General features: G+C 41.4%; 1 protein-coding gene across 26 annotated transcripts in view; it reads left to right on the top strand.

The window, feature by feature from the left end:
• The first annotated feature begins 1,031 nt into the window (after positions 1-1,031).
• The window catches only part of PPFIBP1 (PPFIA binding protein 1), a 171,553-nt gene continuing 151,845 nt past the window's right edge, over positions 1,032-20,739 (top strand). For 15 of the 26 annotated variants that reach the window (XM_055357895.1, XM_063694099.1, XM_031000858.2 and 12 more), the window contains exon 1: positions 1,071-1,289. The gene's annotated coding sequence lies outside the window, so the exon portion shown is untranslated. Of the gene's footprint in view, positions 1,290-20,739 lie in introns of all 26 variants that reach the window. The other 11 variants (XM_055357896.2, XM_031000857.3, XM_055357885.2 and 8 more) reach the window with 5 other exon arrangements.

The raw sequence follows: 20,739 nt of genomic DNA, 5'->3' as shown, positions 1-20,739 counted from the left end.
GGGTGGCAGAGTGACCTGTTTAAAAAAAGAAGAGAAAAAAAAAGAAAGTTATTAATTCACTATATTTTTAGAAGTTGGTGGGTTATAGGCTACCTATATCTCATACAAATAAAGCTGCTTTTCACCATTCAGGTCTGCCTCTAAGCAGCATCTGCCTTGAAAGAACCATCTTCTGAGAATCTTTCTCTTCTGTCAGCCAAGGGGATTATACCGCATGATATCTGTCAAGGATAAACGTTAGTTAATTCTTAATTGATAGCTCAGCCACTACAATTGGTTCCATTCTACAGTAATTATTCTCATGTGGTTTGTGGAACTCAATTGTGAGGTCCCTCCTTCCTCCACCTTTTTCAGTGTGTGCATTAAAACAGCAGCCTTAAGGTCTTTAAACGGGTAAATACATTTTTCTTGCTTCAGAGATTCAATTTTACTTGCCCGAGAAGCTTGTGTGGTGTGATTTTCATCGCTAAAAGCAACAGCAGCCACAAGGCTGACAACACCACCACTTAACAATTCAAAGCTCGGTAACCGTTTTCAGGAGTCTCTTCCAAATGTTTCTGTAGTGCTTTTGAAGTTCTACATTCCCTTTCTAAGGGAACACCCAGCAGTCCCAGGATAAAAGGGCAGAAGGGTGAGCTGACGTTTTCCTTTATTTGCATGGCTTAAAGCTAGCCATTTTCTACACCACGCGCCGCCGGGCTTGTACATGCCCGTGTGCCTGTGACACTGAGGCAATTGTTTCTCCTTAAAAAGGGGGTTCGCGTGGGTTAGTTTCGTTTTTGATCTGGAATCTCAGTAACTACAACAAGAAAAGTTTAAAACTCGACCCGCCAGGTTCTTCCCCATCGGATTATCTCCGTTCCTTAGAGATAGCAGGAAGGGCAGCATTTTCTTCCATCCACCCACTTCCAGCCCTAGTCTGGCTCAGCGAGGAATGTATAAAATTAGTGAACTCCTCTGAGTGACGTTCCCCGGCTCCAATCAGCGGGCGCGCAGGCGCCTCCGGCCCCGCCCCACTGCTGACTCTCTTTGGCTGATTCCTGCAGGGAGGGAGGAGAGAAGGGCGGCAGTGGGAGGGGGAGGTACCTGGAACTGGGAGTGATGTCAGCTCCCAGCTCGGTGCCTGCCCGGATTCCTGACATGGTGTAGTGCAGGCAGGGTGGGGAAAGGACGGGGAAGGACTCGTGTGCTGCGAGCTGGCGGCCGGGCCGGAGTGCTGGGGCTTTGAACTCCGAGAGGAGGTGGACCAGAACTTTTGGAACTAGTGCCGGCGGCTCTCCACCCCCCAGGTAAGGGCGTTTTGCTCCACTCCGAGACGGGAGGGAAGTGGCACCGTTGTGTGGCTGCAGCTGGCTGTTGCAGCTGCTCCTCCTCTTCCCCGGGTCGATTTCCTTGTGCAACTCACTCCTGTTTCCCAATGGGAACGGGCACTTTTTGGGGGTGGTGGGGGTGGAGGGGTAGGGCTTAACTCCTGGGGCTCCGACCGAGCTTGTACGTGAAGAATACTCCAGGATTGGACGTTTAGGTCTTGTCTGTATCCTTAGACCCCCACACCCTAGGCTCCCGGTAATACCTGAGAACCCCAACCAGAGGGGCGTGTGTGTCTCTCTGTCTGTGTGTGTTGGGGCATTTAAAAATGCCACAAAAAATTATGGATCATCGACTCAAAAATTATGCTCGTTGAAAAGAAAAAAAAGTTTTGTATTTTTTTGTCTCCTTGTGGCCTATTATATATTAAAAGAATATCAATGTTAGTCTTATATATCAATGTAAAATATCCTTTTGTGTAATCCAGTCAGGATGTGAGAAATTCACTTGGGGTGTTTATTAATTATGAGCTTGTGGGAAAACTCGTCTCTTGGGGGCACACTTCTAAAACTGCAACTAGTATTCACTCATTTTAACCGAGAAATCCCTTCAGCTGCCAGCTTTATATCTGGAGGGGTTAGGATGGCTGCTGAGAATCTTCAGATCTGTTTCCTGTGGCTGCTTGAGGGGCGGGCTGGTAGTTGTGTTTTCAGGGATCTTTTTTAGAGAAGGGAGTTTTAACAGGGAAACGCGGTGGAAGGCGTGGCATATAAACTCTTATTTATAGGGACGTGAAGTTTTCAACATGTGGGACCAAAACAAATCCTTGCTTTCAGTAAGAACTGCGGAGAGCAATAGAAAGAGAACTTGATTTCAAAGTCCAAGTTTGGTATTTTGAGAAAGCAATTGCGGGAGGAAAAAGATACTTTTAAGAAGTGAAAGAATAGAATTCTGATTTTTGTTTATTTCCTATTTCAAACCCTGTCTTTTTCCTATGTGGAGATTTTGTGTGCCCAGGTCACTAACTGGGTGTGACTGACTTTCTTGAGGGGGCGGGGAAATTGACTCCATACACTGATTCAGGACCCTCTCATCAGCGCTTTAAGGCTCTCTTCTGGAGCAGGAAGGAAAAAAAAAAAAAAAAAAAAAAAGTAAGCGCTGAGAATCCTGAGTCAAGTTTCCCCTTTCCTTCACCGAAGTTCCTCCTCAGCAGTGAGGATCCTACTGTTGCCAGGTCTGGAGGAAATGGGAGTGGACTTCATTGTGAGTCAAAATCCATATCCCAGGCCCCTGAAGGGAAAAGGCATTTCCAGGAGATGGAGAAAGAAAGAAGCCACAATAGTAGGTCTAGTAAACCCAAGTCAGGAAATGGGATAGAGGACTATAGATGGGGTTCTCTATCTTTCTAGCCAAATGATCATTAGGTTTCAGAACTAGAAAGAAGTGTTTGGTTGTGCTGTTGTTTATGACATACCTGGGTCTGTATTGTTGTTAGTTCCTGAAAAAATTAAATAGAGTGGATAAATAGCAGGCTTTTTGAGAAAGGAAAATTCGCTTTATTGGAAAGACAACATTTTAATTGTGGTTTGTATTTTGGCTTAAGACACAGAAATTGCAAATGGCTCTGCAATAATGGTGAACAAGTCTTTTCTATTTATGTTCTATGGGGAGTACATAAAACATACTGTATTTTCCAGTGTACTTTTTCAGTAGGATAGAGCTGTGGAGTGGAGTTCCTGTGGGCTAATGTGAACTCACTGTAGTGTTCCTTGGCTGATAGTGTTCCAACTGCATTTGTAATACCAAAAGATGGGGCTGCAAAAGCCAGACGGTTAAGTAAAGAAGAGTATCTTTAGGATGTTATCCTTATGTGCCAAATTCAGATTTACACTTTCTTTCCAAGAAACTAGTCCTAGTTTAGGGACTTGAATATACCAAAACTCTAAATTTGATTCACAGTTTGAATAATAGCAGTAATTTTACATACTTAATTTAAACCAATATTTCTCTTTCTCAGTCCATGTTTATGAGGCAGATATGGTGTAGGAAAACACAGAATACTTAAAAGATGTTTGAGTTATTGAGAAAGGTAGGATCAGTTTTTGGTTAAATTCTTGTGACCAACAACTGTCATATTTCCAAGAGCAACTTTAAAAATTAAGGTCGGCCAGGCTTGGTGGCTCACGCCTGTAATCCAAGCACTTTAGGAGGCTGAGGCAGGCAGATCACCTGAGGTCAGGAGTTTGAGACCAGCCTGGCTAACAAGGTGAAACCCCATTTCTACTAAAAATACAAAAAAATTGCCGGGTGTGGTGGTGGGCGCCTGTAATCTCAGCTACTTGGGAGGCTGAGGCAGGAGAATCGCTTGAACCCAGGAGGCGGAGGTTGCAGTGAGCTGAGATCTCGTTATTGCACTCCAGCCTGGGCGACTAGAGCAAAACTCCATCTCAAAAATAAATAAATAAAATAAAATAAAAATTAAGGTCATCTGGCCTTAATGGATAAATGTTGATTTGAAATCCAGAACACACTGAAGTTCCAGATCAATAGTGCCTAATTTCAAGGGCATCACTGACATTTTTTTGGGAACAAGTTCACCGAGGGACAGTTAATTAACTGTTTATGTAGTCTTTTTGTTGCTCCCTGTTCCACCGTGAGATAAATCAGAACAAGGTCATTTTTCCCCTCAGTTACTGACTAGCTGACTTCTTTTAAAACCTTTCCTATTCATAAAATATTTGTATAAGTAAATTTAGATTATGTTGATAAGTTGTTACATTAAAATTAACTTTTCGTTTATATCCCAAACCAGCATAATTTTCAAACTGTTAACTGAAAGAAGACCTCATTCAGCACTCTGTCTTTTCTTTTTTCTTTTTTTTTTTTGAGACAGGGTCTCGCTCTGCCGCCCTGGATGGAGTGCAGTGGTGCAGTCTCGGCTCACTGTAGCCTCTGCCTCCCAGGTTCAAATGATCCTCCCACCTCAGCCTTCCCTGGGACTACAGTCATGCACCAACATGCCCGGTTAATTTTTGTATTTTTAGTAGAGGCGGGTTTTCGCCATGTTGCTCAGGCTGGTCTTGAACTCCTGGGCTCAAGCAGTCGACCCACCTTGACCTCCCAAAGTGCTAGGATTACAGGAGTGAGCCATGGGTGCCCAGCCTGTCTTTTCAAAGATGTTATTACATGTCTCTGGCCTAGTTTGAATTACCTTTTCAAAACGATGAAGGAGTGAATTAATGAATGCATATTCATTCATGTTTGGGTCTGTGTCTTGATTCTTTATTAAAGAAATGTCGCTTCAAGGTGAAAACATAGGCAAGAAATGTTGCATAATGACGTTTTTATTTTCAGAGATTTCCTTAGAAAGTCATATTAGCTCCAAAATTAAGAAAAAAAAATCACAGTTGAGCAGCCAGTTGTGAAATCTTTCAGGGAGCCATAATCATAACTATCATGATTATTTTGTTATTTTTAACCATGGCCAAACAGATGGATTTAAATATGCGAGTCAAAGCTGTTAGGGTTACTGTCTCATTTTGATGCAGGGTATTCTTTGCTTTTTTGTTTGTTTGTTTGTTTTTGAGACAGAGTCTCTCTCTGTTGCCCGGGCTGGAGTGCAGTGGCGTGATCTTGCCTCGCTGCAACCTCCACCTCCCGGGTTCAAATGATTCTCATGCCTCAGGGTCCCAGTTAGCTAGGATTACAGGTGTATACCACAACGCCTGGCTAATTTTTGTATTTTTAGTAGAGACGGGGTTTCACCATGTTAGCCAGGCTGGTCTCAAACTCCTGACCTCAGGTGATCTGTCTGCCTCAGCCTCCCAAAGTGCTGGGATTACAGGCGTGAGCCACTGCGCCTGGTTATGCAGGGTATTCTTTGTGAATAAAGGGAACAAAATGTCTTCTGGCCAGCATTTTCTGTTTAACTAAAGGTGGATAACTTCACAATTAAATCAGTTATCAAACTGTCCAAAAACTGCTCTGGGCTCTTGTAATTCAGTGCATCAGTAGTGTGTTATGTCAGTTATTTTTCAAATTTATTGCAGTGCACGTCAGAACCTTCTTCCTAGTAAAAAACAAAACAAAACCCTACAGTTTTTGTCATATATGTCACTGCCACAAAAATTGATGCTGCGTTAAATGGAGCTCATAAATTTAAAACTAAACGGAATTATTCCACCCTACAAAATACATAGAATCTTTCTTTTACACCCTTCATTTTAGATATAATAATTACTGATGCTCAATTGGTGTTCAGTGATAATGTTTCCAGAAGCCAAGTGGTGAGCATTTTTTTTCCACTTCAAAAAAAAACCTAACATACCAGACAACTGGATTTTAGATAAAAGAAATATGGGTTCTTCTAGGAGTTTTAAGTTTACGCACATTTTAGGCAGTTTAGGGGAGGAGGAGAGAGAACCTGAGGTAAATACGTACCAGTCTAAACCCACTGAAGAGTGTCTATTTCTGAAAGGTGGGTTTGGACTCTGAGTGGTCCAAGTGGACGTGTTGTCACAGTTTGTGAGTGCTCTTTGGTTATGCTTCTCCCTGGAACTTGATGGGACTCACATTTTGACTGGCCCACACACACATCCTTGTTTTTGTTGGCAAGTGTAATGAGTTCAGAATAGAAAGATCATGTAGTGGTTTTATGTACAGGGGTGCACCTAACAATGTCCATGCCTGAAGGAATTGTATAAACTCAAATTGCACTGAGTATCCATCATTCTGGCCAAGGTCATGTCTTAAATATGGATCATGTAGGAGGAAGATCAAGTACCACCATCACATTTGGGGCTGGCCCTAGATTTTATGGACACCCTCTGGACTCCACAATAGGCCTGGATATTTTCACCTCTCCTTTAATTTAGGGAAATTATTCATTTGACATGAAAAGACAAGTTCAGAAGAGTAGGTGTGCTCATTCTTAGTGTGTCTTTGTTAAGAGGTGAAACTCCATTTTACCTGGTGAAAGAGGGACTAAGGCTTTTTTCAGTGGTAAGTCTATTCCTAAAGAAGTGGCCAGGCTGGAGGCGATGGCTCATGCCTGTAATCCCAGCACTTTGGGAGGCTGAGGTGGATGGATCACTTGGGGTCAGGAGTTCGAGACCAGCCTGGCCAACATGGCAAAACCCTGTCTCTACTAAAAATACAAAAATTGGCCGGGTGTGGTGGCACATGCCTGTGGTCCCAGCTACTCAGGAGGCTGAGGCAGGAGAATTGCTTGAAGCCAGGAGGCGGAGGTTACAGTGAGCTGAGATCGCGCCACTGCGCTCCAGCCTGGGCAACAGAGCAAGACTCTGTCTAAAATAATAATAATAATAAGTTGCCAAATTTTAATTTTTCCTTTTAGCAATAATAGCTGAACTCTTAAGAAGTGGCCAGATTCTTCAGGCCAGCAAGGTAGTTTTGGGGAAGAACTAGGTAGGCCCATTGGGAAGAGTGTGGACTCTTTTATGGTATGCAGTAATACTGTACCATATCACTAAATGTACCTGTGTTTTCTTGTATTTCCGTGCCTAGGATCAAGCTCACTGATGTCCTTTTGCTGGCACTTTGTTATCCTTCTCTTCATCCATAGTACTCTACACAAATATTATCTTACTACCACAGAATTGCAAAAGTTTTTCATGAGGAAAGTTTATTGTATTTACTTTATTTAGAAAAAAATGAAAACAAGGTTGAAACTCTGTGGTCTACTTTTTTCATCTAGTGACTTGACAGGGCGGCTGCTATTGCATAAAGAATGCCTTTGCAACCGTTATCTTTTTCTAAAGATGCTGCCTCTTATAACAACACAGTATAGAATTTTCTTTTGTTTGCATTGGAATTTGAATACATCTACTTTTTCTTGTGAATGATGGAAGAGTCAAATGAACCTGTGGGTTCTCGAAATTAACTCTGGGAAGTGAGAGGGTGGAAGGGAAACAGTGACGACTCACAGGAGACACACTGGTTGAACCTGTGATCTTGCCAGGGCCATTTGTGTGAAGTCACCTGAATCTCGGTGTTTTTCCTCTGGATCAGCTGCCTGCATGGTTTTGTCAAACTTTCAGATCCTTCCATCCTCCACCCCCATCAATGTGTGACTTTGCATAACTGAGAAAGCTACTAAACACAGAATTAAGTTTCTTTTATTGTTTTTCTCTACTAAGGGAATTTGATTCTCTAGGATGACTTGCACTTCATGTGGGAAAGACACAGCTGGATGCCCAACTGATATCCATCCCCCCTCCTTTTCTGTAACTGAACCCATTTTGTTTAATTCACCACTATGTCCAGTTAAGTGCTAGATTTCCCAGAATCCCTTGCAGCTGGGAGGTGGTTCAGTGACAGTAGTCCTGGCTGATGAGATGTAAATAGCTGGATGCCCCGTTCCCCAAAGCTCTTAAAAGGGGAAGCCTCTGTGAGCTTGCCTGTTAAGCCTTTTGCTCTTTGTACTTCTTCCCTGGAGAGAGTAAACAGGCCATCGCGTGACCAAAGACAAGATGCTTGAGGGTTAAGGATGAGTCGGTGGAAGGTTAGAAGGAGGCTGAGAAGCTGATAGCATTCTGCAGCTGCTCTACTGGACCCATTTCTTGACTCTGTGAGAAAAATAAAATCTCTACTTGGTTAAACCACAGAACTTGGGTCAGTTACTTGCAGCCAAATGTGATCTTAACTGAGTCTAGATGTTTAAAAATCATAGTTCATCTTTTCTTTAAAAATAAAAACGTGTTATTTTGTACGAGAAAAACAGGGCTTTGGAGCCATGCAGATCCTCAACTTGAATCCTGGCTTTGCTATTTATTACAGTCTAATATTGGCAAGTAATTTAAACCTCTCTGGGTGTCAGCTTTCTCATCTATAAAATGGTAGCTCTGATATATGTGCCATAGCATTTTTTCAAGGATTAGAAATAATTAGAAATTATTATTATTATTTTTTTGAGACAGTCTCGTGCTGTCACCCAGGCTGGAGTGCAGTGTTGCAATCTCGGCTCACTGCAACCTCCACCTCCTGGGTTCAAGCGATTCTCCAGCCTCAGCCTCCCAGGTAGCTGGAATTGCAGGTCCCCACCAGCATGAGCAGCTAATTTTTGTTGTTGTTGTATTTTTAGAAGAGGCAGGGTTTCACCATCGTGGCCAGGCTGGTCTCAAACTCCTGATCTCAGCTGATCTGCTGGCCTTAGCCTCCCAAAGTGCTGGGATTACAGGCATGAGCCACCACGTCCGGCCAGAAATTATTAATAGGAATAATAATGGCATATTCAGCACATGGAAGATCTTCAACAAATGGTGGCACTGTTACCAAAGGGAAGTGTAGTGGGGAGTCTGAAAGGGGGAGGCAAAGAATTCAGCTCTTTCTCCTAGAAGGTTCTCGGTAGGTTTATAGCTACAATCCCTTGACTCCATCTACTTGGCATTTATTCCGCCTCCTGTCTCTTATCCTCATTCCCACCTGCCCACACCGGACTACTTGGAACTCTTCTGTTTTCCAGCTTTGGTTTATAAGGATGTCCTTATAAAAATTTTATTAACTATAGCATAGGGATGAAGGGTGGGGACTCCAGAGTCAGACAGATGTGGATTAGAATCCCCTGTTGTTACTAGCTGTGTGATTTTGGTTAAGTCTTCTGTGAAATGGGAATAATTGGGTGGTTATGAAGATTACATCTGATAATGTATGTGAAGCACTAACAGCTGGTTTCTTGGCACACGACATGCACTGCTTTGATGACAGATATTGTTGTTAGTATTTCATTAGGCATGTGTTAAGCAATTCCCAGCCTTGGTACAAGATCCTCTTGGAGACGGAAAGACAAACAAAACATGATCTTTACCTTAAGAGTATTCACATACAGGAGATGGGGGCAGAAAGAGATGGCACACCTTATTCATAACTGTAATAAAACGCAGATTTAGAATACTGTTTAGCTGTTAAAAAGATTGAATATACTGACTTGTACAGATGTCTATTATATATATTTTAAGAAGTAAAAAACCAAGCACACATGTATGGTTTACATTTGTCAGTGCATGAAAAACCGCTAAGTGGGATGGCTTATGGGAGTTGGGATGAAGGGAACTTTGTATTTTTTTTTTTTTTACACTATATTACATCTATGTTACATTACTCGAGAAATACAAAATATGTTAAAATTTTAAACATCTATTTATTGGTCCTTTTGGAGGTTGGTTGGGGAAGAGCATACTGTGAACTAGACTAGTCACCAGAGCAAAGGAAGAGACTGGGTTTCTTGAGGTTCCATTAGAAGAGGTGGGGTTTGATTGGGTCTTAAAGGGTGGGGAGGAGATTTTGAGGAGGCAGTGGGGACAGATGAGCATACTTGGGTTTGGAGCAAAATGTAGAATAGAGTGAGATTCGATTTAGAGAAAAGAGAGAACAATATTGTTTGAAAAGACGTAAGCTATTTTGGGGCAAATCTTACAGGGTTTTAAAGAGAGTGACAAGATTATACCTTAAAACAGGATGTTTTTAAGAAAAGAAGAAGTAAGGGAACTATTGTTTTATAAAAGTGACTCTGGAAATAGCAGATTGGGTATTTCTAGTGGGTATATGGGCAAGGGGAAGGAGAAGGAAGAATGGCCCGTATACAAAAGTTAATTTTCTTTTAAAGATGATGTCTTGCTATGTTGCCCAGGCTGGAGAGCAGTGGCTATTCACAGTTGTGATCATTGTGCACTCATGGGCTCAAGCAATCCTCCTGACTCAGCCTCCCGAGTAGCTGGAACTACAGGCACATGCCTCCATGCCTGGCTAAGTGAAAGTTGAATTGTAGTGGGAAATATGAGTTAAGATTTGAACATCTGGAGTTTGAAATTCCATCATGACCCACATTATCCTTAATTTTCTCATTGTATAAATGGATAAAATAATAATACCTATCTTATCAGGTTTTTAGGAGAATAACAATAATAATAGGTAACACTTACCTGGTAGGTTATACTTTTTATGTACCAAGCACTACTCTAAGCACCTTAAATATTTCAACCTAGATTAATCCCATATTACAGATGAGGAATCTGAGGCACAAGGAGGCTAAGTAACTTTCCCAGGGTCACACAGATTATGTGTGTCAGACTCAGAATTTGAACTCAGGCAGGTGCAGCTCCAGGGCCAGTATCTTCAGCCTCTTCATAGTCCTACCTCTGGCATGGTTCTGTACTTGGGGTGTTAAAAGCCAGTATGAACTGTTAGTTGACATTATTCATATGAAGATGTTAAGCAAGAATTTAGAAATTTAGGCTTGGAGTTTAGGCCAAAGCCTGGAATAATGGATCATCTCTATAGGGCTGTTATGTAAAGAGTGAGAATGGTTGAGCTCCCCGAACAAGAGTATGTAGAGTAAAAAGAGAAGCAAGCATACAGTCTTCAGGGGACTCCTGATATTTAGAAATGGTCAGGCAAAAAAGAAGTTAGGAGAGGAGATAGAGCAGGATCTGCAGAGAAGTGGAGGATGATGGTGGCCAAGGGAAGAAGCACAACGTAAGTGAACTAATCATGCCATCCAGTGCAACAGACTTGTTACAAAGCTTCATCCAACAGACTGTCCCTGGTCCTGCTGTCAGGTCAGTTCATGAACCTGGAATCCAGAATGCAAAAAATTGAGGACTACACGGGAGCTGATGAACTGCAGGTGGCCTGGTTAGTTCATCCTTTCAAGGAACTGATCCGAGAGAGACACGGTAGATAGCTTGGATTTGAGGAAGGCTCAGGTAGAGAGGAGGATATTAAAGGAAGGAAAAGGGAGGAAGGAATGAGTGCATGGTCCAGGGTAGAGAGATGGGGCTAGACCCAAAATCAAGTGGAGGGCAGTGGGTTAGCCTCGAAATCCATAAGAACCCTTCTTCTGATGCGATGGAAGAGAGGATAGGGGAAATGGAAAAAAAAAAAAGATGTGATCAGAAGGGATACGAATGGAGTAAGTTCACTGCAGGCGGTCTGCATTGATTTATCAGTAGAGTAGGAAGCAGTGAAAGGAAATTCACAGACAAGTAACTTAGGCTCCTGACAGGATGGCTCTGGGGATTATTGTTATGGAGGAAAAATTTGAAAGAATGACAGAAGTCTCTCATCTGAACAATACAAACTGACACATTTGCCAGAATGTGTCTCAAGGCAGGAAGTTGGTTTATTGAAGTGGAAAGTAGTGGTTATAAAAAAAAAAAAAAGAGAGAATGAAATTAGACAAAGGGAAACTTGACTGTCTTTGAAGGAGGAATTTTTAGACAACCAGACTTGATGGTTCACAGGCCAACTTCTTGGGGGAAACCTGAGCTCTGAGTGGTGAGAAACAACAGGTTTTGGAGCCCACAGCTAGGGTTTGGTTAAAACAGATACATCAAAGCACCAGGAAATACTCTGTAGAAAGGAGTTGTCCAACAGAGACAGCACTGGATTAAATTCTCCTCCTGATAAGGTGGTCTCTGATCTTCAGTTTACTTATTTCTAGAAAGATCTTTAGTTGAAAAGACATAGGCTTGTGGCATTTCAGCAGATTTGTTGTGGTAATGACATTAGGGGTATGTGAGAAAAGGATTGAAGAATGCAATAATTAAGAATGTGGTACTGAAAACCACTACCCCATCAGTCCATTGGTGGGTCTTATGGTGGTTGCTTTGAAAGATGTCAATAAAGGCTTGTTCAAGTGTGTGCAGTATAAATTGATAGGCATAATATTCTTGAGTTCAATGGTTTTCAGCTGGGCCAACTATAGAATCCGTGGAGCCTGTTGCAAAATGAAAATGTGTGACCCCTTATTCAAAAGGCAAGAGAAAAGTGCTATTAAAGGTACTAAAATATGAAGCTTCTTTCCTTTCTCATACAGTTTTTTTCTCTTGACTTGTCATAGTATTGGCTACTTGTCATTCTATGTGAAGAAAAATTAAAAATTAAAATTACAGCATGAATTCAATTTAAAAATTAAAAAACTAAGCATTGAAGTTTTTAGCATGAATTTACTCTTCATCTTTGTATTATACAATGTTGTGTTGTTGTTGTTGTTGTTTGTTTTGTTTTGTTTTTTGAGACAGGATCTCACTCTGCCACCCAAGCTACAGTGAGGTGGTGTGGTCACGGCTCATTGCAGCTTCTGCTTTCTGGGCTCAGGTGATCCTCCCCCTCAGCCTCCCAAGTAGCTGGAACTACAGATGCGTGCCTGGCAATTTTTTTTGTAGAGACAGGATCTCACCATGTTGCTCAGGCTGGTCTTGAAATCCTGGACTCAAGCAATCCTCTTGTCTTGGCTTCCCAAGATGCTGGTATTGCAGGCGTGAGCCACTGCGCCCAGTGCAATGCTGGCTTTAAATGAAAATATAGAGCATTGAACTCATATGCAGGATTACTGAAGTTGTCAACGCATATGTATATTGTTATGAGAACAGTAGAAACACTGCACAAAACTAAACTACTTTTATTTCACTTCTTGACATGTGCACATTCTACTGACACCTACCTACCTTTGGCTTAGGATGTGTAATGAAGGACTGAAAGGAGAAGCAACTATGAGTTGCCTTATCTTTCCTTTTCCTTTTGTGCCGTCATTTTCAGCGTAAGTGGTTGGCTAATATGGTTAAGTAACATGAGAAAGAGATAAAACGCTAAGGCTCCTTGGTCATTTGTGTTTCTTAGAAAGACATTTCTGTATGCAATCAAGTTCTGGTTCAAATGGAAGTCATTGCCTCTTTGGGCAGTCAGCACCCACCTGCCTGCTTACTCAGTTGTATTGGTAACACACTTACCTTGCACTCGCGTTAAGTCTTGCTGAACTCCCACGCACCAGGAGTTCACGGGAATTCTGAGCTCATGGTGCATTGGGAAAACTGTGTGAATAGAGAGGCCAGGAATGGTGGCTGTACATATTATGTGGTATGTTAGGCTGTTTTGCATTGCTATAAAGGAAAACTAGGACTGGGTAATTTATGAAGAAAAAAGGTTTATTTGGCTCATGGTTCTGCAGGCTGTACGTGAAGCATAGTGCCAGCATCTGCTTCTGGCGAGGCCCCCAGGAAGCTTCCGATCATGGCAGAAGGCAAGGGGAACCAGCTTGTCACACGGTGAGATAGGGAGCAAGAGAGACAGAAGGGAGAGGCCCCAGACTCTTAAACAACCAGATCTCCCATGAACTAATTGAGCAAGATTCACCAAGGGGATGGTGCTAAACCATTCATGAGGGATCCGTCCCCATGATCCAGTCACCTCCCACCAGGCCCCACACCCAACAGTGGGAATCTCATTTCAACATGAGATTTGGAGGGGCCAAACATCCAAATCATATCACATCGTTCTCCTCTGCTCACTTGTGGGCTCCATTGTCCCATTGGACCTGACTTACAAAACACAAATTCAAAATTATTATCATTCTCAAGATGGTGACAGTACAGTATTAAACCAACCATGGGTCTTTTCTGAGCATGGGGTCCTGTGTTACTGCCCAGGTCACAGGTCCATGAAGATGTCTCAGAAGTCAAAGAGCTCACTTTTGAGGCTAAGTTTCCCTTGGTCCTAACGTCTCAGCTTCATTATTAAAGTTTGCAATGTATCAGGTTTGTGGGTGGTAGCCTAGGGGACCCTCTTCTGGCCATCAGCAAGGTCATTTTTGCCTTTCAATAATTTTTTAATCACTCTTCATTCCCCCTACCAGTATATCTGGGTTCGCGTCCTCCTCCTCTCTGATACAGACCTTGCCGTTGTCTCCTACTGGAGCCCTGCAGGTAGTCTCTCTTTTTTTTTTTTTTGAGACGGAGTCTCTCAGGTCACCCAGGCTGGAGTGCAATGGTGTGATCTCAGCTCACTACAACCTCTGCCTCCCTGGTTCAAGTGATTCTCCTGCCTCAGCCTCCTGAATAGCTGGGATTACAGATGACTGCCACCACGTCCAGCTAATTTTTTGTGTTTTTAGTAGAGATGGGGTTTCACTATGTTGGCCAGGCTGGTCTCAAACTCCTGACCTCGTGATCCGCCGGCCTCAGCCTCCCAAAGTGCTGGGATTACAGACGTGAGCCACCGCGCCCGGCCCCCCGTTTCCTTATTCTGCACCTTACTGCCAGACAAATTTTCCAAGTAAGTTTGGTTCCAGGCCACCCTGCCTACTCCAAAGCTTTCTTTGACCTCCTGTGAGCCATGGCTTACAGCAGAGTTCTCATCCTGTGTTCCTGGGGTGGAGACTGCATGGAGACAGGGTTGGTTTGGCCTACGTTTTATTAATAAAGAAGTTTCAGCAAACACTTGCTTTGGGAGGGTTTACTTACTGAAATTCACCTATTGAAATTCAGATTTTAAAAAGAGGTCTGGCCACTGTGGGCTCTTGTTTCCTTGTGCTGCGCTGGTGCCTTAAAGAACAAGATGGACTGGGCATGGGGAGAAAGATGCCCAGTCCATCTTGTTCTTGGGTTTACTGTTAAGGCAGAGTGATTCTTTGCTGTGGCAAAATCTTCACTTTTAGCTATGTAAATGGAAAGCAGGTATCTGGCTATTCTTAAGAATGGTGTGAAGCAACCTGAATGTTGATCTTTTAGTCTGAGAAATTAAATTCCCTGTTCATAATGGAAATTGGGTGTATGCTTTGTAGCAGCCTTTGGTTGCTTTTTTTAGGAGAAATATTTCTTAAGTCTCGCCTGGCTATTATTACCACTGTGTCATCTTGTGACCTAATCTGATCTTGACCTTTCTCCAAGCTTGCCTTTCCCTGCTCTTCTGTGCAGAGGACTCCAGCTCCAATCCCTGGATGGCTTTAAGTCCAGCAAACCTTTCTGTTTTTCCTATTGCTCTTTTGTTTGCTTAACCTCTCCTCTTTCCTCCAGACCCACTTAAAAGCAGTTCATCAGGAAAACTTAGCTGAGAGTCTCAGTCAGAACTCACTCGTGCAGGAACTTTGCAGGAAGCAGGTAATCAAATTTTGGGGTTTTAACTGCTCAAGTACCAATTGGGTGGTGAGTTAAGGTTGTCTTTGAAGGTTCCTTCCAGCCCAGTGATTTTGAGATCTGGCATCTACTTGTTATTTGAAATTGTACTTTGTGATAGGAACTTTACTTGCAGTATCTCAGTTAATTATGACGCAGCACTAGCATTACCTCCATTTTACAGATGAGGAAACTGAGAATTTTTTCCAACACTGACTCTGAAAATGGCTCTTTTGTGGATTTGTCTTATTTCTTCAAATAGATTATGGACTAGTTGAAGACCATGACTGCCTTTGTTGACAATGCCTGCTACCCGGTAGGAACTCAGTAAATATGTGATGAGATGATTGGTTCATTCAACCAATATGCATTAGGCCTATACCAGGCTCCATGGAGATGCAAAGATGCCCCAGCTAGAAAATGCAGTATTAGTTATACTCTAAGCTTGGCCTCCTACCTGGGCACGAAGGTAATATGGAATGGTGGATCTTGGGCTCTGGAGTGAGATGGACCTATAGCTGCGGTTCAGTTTCCTCATTTGTCAAATAAGGGCAGTAGTAATACTGTATACTTTTGTAGCAGTAGTTTTCAATTGCAGTAATTTTGACCTGTAGCGGTCATTTGGCAATGTCAAGAGACATTTTTCGTGTCACAACCTGGGGGTGGGGGTGCTGCTGGCATTTGGTGGGTACGTTCCAGGGATGTGGCTAACCATCCTACAATGCACGGGACAGCCCCCCACCAATGAAGAATTATCCTGACTGTAAGTATCAGTAGTGCTGAGGTTGAGAAATGCTGCTTTAAAGAGTTGTGAAGATGAAACAAGATAATGACTGCAAAGAGTTTGGTGTAGTTAGCTGTTACTCCAAGAAAGCCATCCCAAAGACTGCAAAGTCATACTTTGAAAGGCAAACACCAAAAGGCTTAATTTCATCAGCATCAGTGATTCTTGCCAGTGAGAAGCCTTATGCTAAGGATTTCATGCTGTCCTGTTTAGGAGTGGTGACAGACTCACTGGAGATTGTTTATGTTACACTGTGTACTACCATGAGCTGGCGTGGGTTTATCAGAGCTGTAAAAGCCATTATTAGTTTTTAGGATATTCCTGGTAAACTTCCTGCTTGCTTTACTAGTTTGTTCCATGGAGATAATTTTGGTGTGCGGGTTTAAATCTTCTGATGGAAAATGTTTTGACTATCAAATTCCCAAAACCTGTTTAGATACGTGAGACATGAAACGTTTTGGTTTTCACATCAAGAAGCCCTGTGTTTTTCTAGCCTTGGATTTTAAACAAAGCAGCCTTCCCCCCTGTTTACTGCCTTACCTGCCTATCTGTGGGAGTAGAAGGGTGGAGAGCTAGCTGCTGGATTTCCATCTATTGTTTAGTGTGGATTTATATTTGAAATTGTTAAACTTTTTTTGTAATTATAAAGGTAATATATGTATCTTGTAGAAAATTTGAGTAACATAGAAAAAATAGAGAAGACACAGTTAAAAAAAGGCATCAGTAATACTTTCACATGAAGGTATAATTAGCTTTGGTGTGTTGGTGTGTTTTCTTCTTTTTCTATTCCTATATTTTTTCCATAGATGAAATATTCTGCGTATGTAATTTTGTGTCCCACTATTTTTAAAACTTCACATTGTTTTATTTTCATTTCCTTACACTACTAAAATGTCTGTAAATATTTCTAAGGACTGTAAAACATTCCATCCGTGGGTGTTTCATTATTTAATCCCATTGTAAAAATATAAAATATAGCCTATTTTCAATTTTTTTTTTTTTTTTTGAGACAGGGTCTTCCTCTGTCACCCAGGCTGGAGTGATGTGATTATAGCTTACTGCAGCCTCAAAATGCTAGGCCCAAGTGATCCTCCTGCCTCAGCCTCCCATGTAGTAGGATTATAGGCATGTGCCACCATGTCTGGCTAATTTTTTTTTTTTTTTGTAGAGACTCTGTCTCAAAATATCAGTAGTACTGAGGTTGAGAAACACTGCCTTGAAGGGTTGTAAAGATGAAACAAGATAATGAATGCAAAGAGTTTGGCGTAGTTAGCTGGTACCCCGAGAAAGCCATCCCAAAGACTGCAAAATCATCCTTTGAAAGGCAAACACCAAAAGTCTTAATTTCATCAGCATCAGTGATTCTTGCCAGTGACCCTGTCTCTACAAAAAAAAAAAAAAGTGATCTTCAGCCTCACAAAGTGTTGGGATTACAGGCATGGGCTATTGCACCCAGCCTATTTTCAATTTTGACGAGCATTTGTGCATTCAGTATTTTCTGTATTTCAGATCATTCCTGTCTATACAATAGATGATCACATGCGGAACAAAAGGATTGGATATGTGTGGATATTTTGATTAGTATTGTTGTCAGCTGCCCCAAAGCTTCTACTAATTTTTGCTCCTGTTAGCACAGTAATGTTCTCATATTAGTAGCATTTGATAATTTTCTAGGAGAAAATAAATTTTGTTTTTCTTTTTAATGTATTTGATATTATTGAGCTAAATCATGTTCATATGACTATTGGCTGTTTCTTAACAAACTGTTCATGTTCTCTGCCCATTTATTGGGAATTAGTATTTTTCTCATTTGTCATAAACTCTAGTTCGTGTATTTCACTTATGAATCCTCTCTCATAGTTGCTGCAAATATTTTCACCTACTGTTTCTAATTTTTAAATTCAGTTTGTCTTTTATTTTTGTTAGTGATATAGAGGTTTAAAATGTTTATGCAGGCTAATCTATTGATTGTCTTTTGCACTTGCGGTTCTCCAACTTTCCTCTGTCTATACTAAAATGAACCCTTACTGCTCTGGAAGTCTCTATTCTGAATAATCAGTGTTTAAAATTATATCCCAAAGTAGGGTATCACAGGGTTTCCTGATGAGGATAAATGGGCCTGAAGTGCTTATGGGCACCCACTATGTATCATGGGAAAACTTGCCCGTGTGTGTGTGTGAGAGAGAGAGAAAAAAAAAATAGAGAAAGTTGGTGAGAAAAGGGGAGGCTGTTTTTGGGCCGAGGGTTGTTTGTTTGGCTTTTTCATTTCTTTTCCCTTGATAGAAGTGAGCTTACTGAAGGCAGTGGGGCTTCCACAGATTCCTGAAACATCTGAGTGACTGAAACCAGCGGCTTGCTGAGCGAGCTGTGACTACACCTGGCAAGGGGTGTGTTAGGCATGTGTTGAGTCTGTGAGAAGGCAGGCGGAGCAGAGACTCAGGCCACATCCCATCCAGTTCTCACCCCTTAAGTTTTGCTCTTTGAGGCTGCAGGCTGTTGCTCAGCCTCACCCAGGTTGAGTCCTGTAGGAGGACTCATAGGAGCCCACAGCCCTAATGCAGCTCACCAGCTGCACTAACTGTAGCTTGAAGACGAAGGTAACAACTAGCGCTTACCTGGCACTTAGCTGTTTTGCAAAACCCTTTCACTAGGGCTTTTATGGATGCTTCTCACCTCAACCTTATGAGCTTAAATACTGTTTCCATCTCCATTAATTTGGAGGAAACCACCACTCAATAGATGCATCCTTAAAATCCAGAGCTTCCGACTCCAGGGCTGACCTGCTCTACCTCAGAAAGAATTCCATCATTGTATTTTCTGGTCGTAGTTTCTTGGTGGTACTATTAGGCAGAGGGTGGCACCAACTGTTTTAGGTTTTGGAGTCAGACATATCTTGACTGGAATCCCTACATAGCCCTATCTTGGCACTGTGACTTTGTTACTTACCCATCCTGAACGCTGGTTTTCTCATCTGTAAAATGGAAATAACAATGTGTACCTTGTAGGAATATGGTAGACCCTCTGGATCTGAGGGTTCCACATCCGGGGATTCAACCAATAGCAGATGGAAAATATTTGAAAAAACAAAATAACCATACAACAATAAAAATACAAATAAAAAATACAATGCAACAACTATTTACATAGCATTTACACTGTATTAGGTCTTAAGTAATCTAGAGATGATCTAAAGTATATGAGAAAATGGGAGGATGTGTGTAGGTTATATGTGAATATGTAAGGAACTTTAGCATCTGCGGATTTGGGTGTGTGTGTGGGTATCCTGGAAACCAATTCCCCATGGATACTGAGGGATAACTGTATTAAAAAGATTAAGTTGAGATTGGTGCAAAAGTAATTGCGGTTTTTGCCATTACTTGCAATGCCAAAACAGCAATTACTTTTGCGCCCACCTAATATATGCAAGATGCCTAGTGCAGCACCACTGTGCTCATTCATTGTAGAAGCTCAGTAATGATTGTTTCTGAATCTCAAAGCTGAAAATGCTGCTGTTCTTTTTTTGTTTGTTTAAAAGTTTTAGAATTGCTGGTAGATCTGCACAGACTTAGGAAATTCTAGTGAATATCACTATATTTAGATGCTAGAAACACTTCTTTATCTGATCTATTTATTTTTCTGTTGAGTAGACTTTCTTTTCTGTTGTGGATAAGTCATCTGCATCTCTCAAATCCTTCTGCTTAGAGAATTGCACGATGACTCCTCAGCTTAGGATTGTGCTCGTAGGCAAAACATGTTTTGTCTACGTGTTCATGTAAAAAGCACAGACGGCTCTCTTGAAGGGCAATAACCCTTCTCTTACACATAGTTGAGATTTTTGGCATCATTCATGGAGTTGTTACTTGCCCAGGCTTCATAAACATTCAGGTACCAGAGCAACATTAAAAAAGAAGATTGTAGAAACTCATGAGAAAAGACAAATCTGTTACATAACCCAGGGGAGGCAAGTTGCTAAGTAAATTTTTATTTTTCATGCCATTTAAAAGTTAGGTTAGATTTGATTGGTCTTTATGCCAGACCTTGTTCAACCACATTAAAAAAAACTCCCTGAAATTAAATCATTTTTGCCTGAAGAATTTCAACATGAGGTTGTCTTGCCATTTAATGTATAATGTGTGTTTATTTAGGCTTTTTCATTTTAATAAATTGAGCCAAGTAACTACTATAAATACTTTAATTTAGAATTATAATCCAATGCAGTCTTTTTTCTATGGAGTTAAAAATACCCTTTGGGAATCCTCTTTAAATGTGTCCTGGACCTTCTTATTTTTTTTATCCCTGCTACCATGGTTGCATTTTCAATAAGAAATCAACTTAGTATTAGAATACGAAGTTATGCTAATGTAAGTGGGGCTTTATTGGGTTAAGGGTTAACATTCTTACATCTGTTCTGGGAACTTTAGATCCGTTGCCCTATGGTTTTTTCATTTTTTCCACCTTTTGGTAGGAAGGGAGAGACAATGAGGAGAAAGTCTTTTTTATATGATTTATACAAGTTTATAAATTAGAGTTTTAATATAATTCACGCCGTGTATATGCTTCACCTAAAACATAGATACAGTTAAGGTCAGTGATTATGTGAAATTTACATGATTTCTAAGTTTCCTGTCATGTTTAGAGTTCAAGGATCAAATTGAGCATACCGTTGGCTAAATCCCATAACGTTTGCAAGCTGAGTGCAGGACGTTGTGAAATGCCTCACCCAATTGTAATAGTCAATAG

Source organism: Gorilla gorilla, chromosome 10 (assembly GCF_029281585.2).
Source record: "Gorilla gorilla gorilla isolate KB3781 chromosome 10, NHGRI_mGorGor1-v2.1_pri, whole genome shotgun sequence".
Taxonomy (NCBI): Eukaryota; Metazoa; Chordata; class Mammalia; order Primates; family Hominidae; genus Gorilla; species Gorilla gorilla.
This window is presented reverse-complemented; position numbering and strand designations above follow the sequence as displayed.